Here is a 5,338-nt window from a genome sequence, read left to right as displayed (position 1 = left end):
CAATGTTTTCTAAACTGCCCCAAAGAAAAAGAGAAAGGTAAATTTTCAGATTTACTTTTACTTAGCCAGTTTGACAACAGTATCAAAATCAAGATTTTCTTCAAAACCTAATTCTGGATCAAATTCAACACATAACTGGTCAACACTACAAAGATCAGAGTCCACACTCTGGCACCCTGATGTCAGCCTGGGAAAGTTCTAGAGCAATACTTACCACTGCCCACCAAAGCCACAGAAAGTCTCTATAATGTTATAAATAACTTTAACCAGAAAATCTTTGGGTAAATCTTTATTTACCCAAGATGATAAATAAACTCCAGCATTAACTAAGTGGATGAGAAGATTTATTAAACATAATTTTCTTATCAATTAAAAAATATGTTCACAGAGCAGGGAATATTTTTTAGGAGGTAAATAAACATCTGCAATAATGCTCATTTTTATTTTTATTTATTTATTATTATTATTTATTGTTGTTCAAGTACAATTTTCTGCCTCCCTCCCATCCCTTCCCAACCAGCCCAGCCCTCTCTGCCTCCCTTCCTCATTTCCACTTCCCCCTTGTTATTGTCCATGCGTCCTTTATAATTGTTCCTGTAAGCCCTTCACCCTTTTTTCCCATTATCCCCTCCCCTCTGATCACTGTCAGCCTGTTCTCGATCTCAGTGTCTTTGCCTGTGCTTTGCTTGCTTGTTTGTTTTGTTGTTTAGGTTCCTGTTAAAGGTGAGACCATATGGTATTTGTCTTTCACCACCTGGCTTATTTCTCTTAGCATAATGCTTCCCAGTTCCATCCATGCTGTCACAAAGGGTAGGAGTACCTTTCTTTCTGCTGCATAGAATTCCATTGTGTAAATGTACTATAGCTTTTTGACCCATTCATTTACTCATGGGCACCTAGGTTGCTTCCAACACTTGGCTATTGTAAATTGTGCTGCTATGAACATTGGGTTGCATAGGTTCTTTTGGATTGGTGTTTCAGGATTCTTAGGATATAATCCTAGCAGTGGAATTGCTGTGTCAAAAGGCAGATCCATTTTTGGTTTTCTGAGAAAATTCCATATTGTTCTCCATTGTGGTTGTACCAGTCTTCAATCCCACAAGCAGTGCATTGGGGTTCGCTTTTCTCCACAACCTCTCCAACATTTGTTGTTTGTTGCTTGTTTTTTAAAAGACTGATCATACCTGATTTTTAAATAATCTTCATTATTCCAATTTTTATTCATTTAAATATTTCTTATTTATTCTAAATTACATAGCTGTCATATCCAATCAGTACAGAGAGGGGCAAAAGAAGGTTTACAGTTTTGAGTATGTGAAACATAGCTTACTTTTGTATTATTATTTATTAATTATTGTATTATTTTATATATGAACAACTGTAAACCTACTTTTGATCCTCCCTGTATATGTAGTATATGTCTAAATCTGTTATGTATTAAATCTCTTTGATTCCCATTTGTGGTGGCTTGCTTCTGCATGTGGTGGGTGAACTTTTGTTGTTGTTGTTTGTTTTTATTCCAGAGGGAGAAGAAAGGAGACAGAGAGAGATACCCAATGTGAGAGAAACATCAATGAGTTGCATCCCATATGCGCCCTGACCAGAACCAAACCTGCAACCTAGGCATGAGCGCTGATCAGGAATCAAACCCATGACCTTTCAGTTTATGGAATGACACTCCAACTAACAGCCCTACTGGCCAGGGTGTGGCTGGTGATTTTTTATTTTAAACTTATTGGCTCATCTGATCTATAAAATGTTGAATTTTTTCAATTCCCATTTATTTTTGGATCCAGGGGCAATCTCATTTTTTCAATATGAAAAGAAACAGCAGCAAGTTCAACACAAAACAGAAATTTAAAGTTCAGAATAAGACAAAAAGGTGAGGGAAAAAGGCAAGAGCAAAAGAAGAGAAGAAATGTTGCCAAAAGACAGAGGGTGTCTCGTCTCCTCTCTTCCAGGCAATGACTCCAACATTTAAGCCGTAATGCATACCTTTTTGTGCATATACAGGACTCTCTTCCCCTCTTCCCCTCCTCTCCATCCAGCGAAAGGAAAAATTTCAGTGTGAGAGGAAGGTAAAGTGGAAGAGGGAAGGATCTCATTTGACAGAGTGGGGCAGACTTCTGCAAAAGAACTCGGAACAGAACTTGGAGAGAGACAGAAAATACAGATAATATGGTTAACACCTACTCCAAAGTCAGGGAGGAGCAGGGAAAATACCTGGAAACTAGAACATTAACAGCCTGCATCCCACTCTCCAAAACTGCTCTAGAATGGGAAAACCCACCTGTTCCTAGTAGGGACTTCCACCTGCTAGAGTTAGTGTGGTTCCCTTTCCCCTTGTCTACCACATGGGCTTACGATGGTGTTTCAGCACACAGTTCTAAATGGGGTCTGGATAAGATCCAGCTTCTTGGAGAATTATCTTGAAAACAGGGATGGAAATATTAACTGGACAGAGGGGAAAATGGGTACCAGGAGGAAATACAAGGTTACCCCAAATGGCAGAAACATATTTAGATTACCCAGAGTGCAAAGAGAGAGAGGAGACATCCAGTAAACACCAAATTTTTAAAAGTGCCTATTATGTGCCAGGCACTTTTCTAGAGCACCCCTAAGAGAGAAAGAGATGCAGAATATGTAAATTCTGAGGGAGAGGAAAGAGGCAGTTAAGGGAAAAGGCTGAGGAAACTGAGAAGCCTGAGTGACATGATGAGGCCTTACGGCCCCTCTTTGGCCTCTTCACCAAAATCCTCCTCCCCTGTGGTGAAAGATTTCTGTGGTGAAATCCTGGTACTGCTCTTCACACTGCTCTCAGCCTTGGTAAACTCCATCTTGCCTATGCCCTCACCTGTGTACTGGTGGAAGAAAGCCTTCTGGTGGAATATGGCAGTGAAGTGCTCTGAGATGTGCTTGAACAGCTCCTGGATGGCCATTGCTGTTGCCAGTGAAGGTGACTGCCATCTTTAGGCTACAGGGCAGGATGTTGTAGATAGCTGTCTTAACATTATTATGGATCCTTTGCACAAAGTAGCTGCTATTCTTGTTACACATGTTGAGCATCTGCTCATCTACCTCCTTCATGGACATCTGCAAGACAGCAGCCACTGTGAGGTACCAGCCATGGCAGGGTTCACTGGCAGCCATGGTGTTCTTGGCATCAAATATCTGCTGGGTAATTTAGGGTACAGTGAGGGCCTGATACTGCTGGTTTCCATGGCTGCTTAGAAGGGGTAAATCCAGGCATGAAGGAGTGGAGGCATGGGAAGGGCACCATGTTGACTTCCAGCTTGCAGAGGTCAGCACTGAGCTGGACAGGGAAGCTGAGGCAGGTGGTGACATCACTCATGGTGGCTGAGATGAAGTGGCTCAGATCCCCGTAGGTTGGCATGGTCAGCCAAAGGTTGCAGAAGCTGATTTTGTAAAGAGCCTCACTATGAGACCAGTAGGTCTCATCAGTATTATCTGCCAACTGCTGGACACAGAGGGTGGCATTGTGGGGCTCAACCATAGTGTCAGGTACTTTGGGGTACCACATTAAAAGTATTTGTGATGTGGTCAGGATGTAACCAAAAATGTAGGTTTGGCTGCCTTCCCCAGTGACAGCCAAACTCGTGAGACAGGTGCTGGTGTAAAAGGAAAGAGGTTTATTCACTTGCCACAACATGAGAGAACTGTGGGCTCACATCTCAAAGACCATCACTGCTTCCTGCTTGAGCCTCTGGTTTTTACAGGGATAAGGAGGGAATTTTTTTTATCTTATTATCTTGCTAGCTTTTGGTGCACTGGGGTCCTATTCATTCATCTTTCTAGCCTTTGGCCACTAGGGCCTATCCATATATCTTTTCAGCTTTTTTTTGCCTGGTGGAGACCTATCCATCCATCTTCTAGCTCTTGGCACACTGGGGCCGTCTTTATAGCTTTTGGTGTGCTCAGTTTAAGAACCTCCCCTTGTTCCATTTTGGCCAATGGGGAAAACTGCCTGGTATTCCCTACTATGGTAACAAAGATACTCTTCCCAGAGCTTGCTAATGAGCAAGGTGCCCATTCCAGAGCCTGTGCCCCCACCCATTGAAGGAGTCAGCTGGAGACCCAGCAGGCAGACACAGCTCTCAGCCTCCTTCCCTAACACATCCAGGTCTGAGTCAATGAGCTCAGCCCCCTCTGTAATAGAAGCCCTTGGCCCAGTTGTTGCCTGCTCCGGAGTGACCAAAAACAGAGTTGTCTGGTCTACAGATCTGGCCAGAAGGACCTGAATGAACAGAGTCCATGATCCTAGGTTCTAGATTCACTAAAAGAGAGTGAGGAACATTTTTTCTGCTTGTGACTTCACTGTAATACACAGAGATGCAATCCGGCTGCAGGTCACTGTCCCTGTGGAAGGGGCCAGTGGTTGTTGATGTCATGTTCATCACTGATTACCTCCCAGAACTTGGTAGCAATTTGGTTGCCACATTTGGCTAACCTGGATGTGCACAACTCCCCTCATAGCGCAAATTAAATTTTTTTGCTCTCCTCAAAGTGGGTACAGGGAGAGGAAATATGTATTATTTTTCTGTGCTGCCACCCACAGGCTGGTAGAATGGGATGCACCCTGGAGGCTGGAGCAGCAAGGTCCCAGCGTGGCAGCAGGAAGGTTCTGAGAGGGCTGTAAAACATCATGATCTTAAGTTGAAAATGTTTTCACTTCTGGTAGGAACCAGGGCATGCTACCAACCTGGGATGACTGTATAGCTCCCCAAAGGTCCTATCTCTTACAGGAGTAAAATGTTTAGCTTAACCACTTTACCTTTGCCCTTGCCCCAGTATCCACTTCACAGTGTTAATAGCAGCTTCCAGCCTCATGGAATCCTCGCTTTTCTTTTTCTGTTTTCTTTCCTCTTTAATCATTGCTTTTAAAATACACTTACTGCGCAAAGCCTCAGCTCCAAGTCACTGATTCTGTTGTTGTTGTTGTTGTTATTGTTGTTGTTGTTGTTGTTGGGTGTCCCCATACCTCCCATGAGGGAAGAATAGTTCTCCTTGAAGAAACCCAGCATCTGTTAAAAAAGATTATATAGTATCAGGGACCTAATGGTTCCATTACAGAAAGGTACTTCTGAGCAATTTGTTTGTCATGTTGTCTGAAGTTCAATTTCATCCCACTCTTTTTTATCTTCCAGTATTTTTTCACCTATCATTCCTTCTCTTGGTTTTTGGTTTTTTGGTTTGTTTGTTTGTTTCATCTTTTGAATGCATGCCCTGTATTTCCTTTACCTTTATTTAGAAATCGCTACAGTGGGGAAGCGATAACTGAAAAAATAATCATCCTTTTATGTTCTTTTTCATATAATTA

The 5,338-nt window shown here is 42.4% G+C and overlaps 1 pseudogene; it reads right to left on the bottom strand.

The window, feature by feature from the left end:
• Positions 1-2,723: 2,723 nt before the first annotated feature.
• On the bottom strand, positions 2,724-4,492 carry LOC123811221 (annotated as a pseudogene).
• Positions 4,493-5,338: the final 846 nt, after the last annotated feature.

The sequence above is a fragment of the Phyllostomus hastatus genome, unplaced genomic scaffold, assembly GCF_019186645.2.
Source record: "Phyllostomus hastatus isolate PE091 unplaced genomic scaffold, TTU_PhHast_1.1 phas_scaffold_78, whole genome shotgun sequence".
Classification (NCBI taxonomy): Eukaryota; Metazoa; Chordata; class Mammalia; order Chiroptera; family Phyllostomidae; genus Phyllostomus; species Phyllostomus hastatus.
Note: the sequence above shows the minus strand (reverse complement) of the source record. Positions and strands in the feature narration are given on the sequence as shown.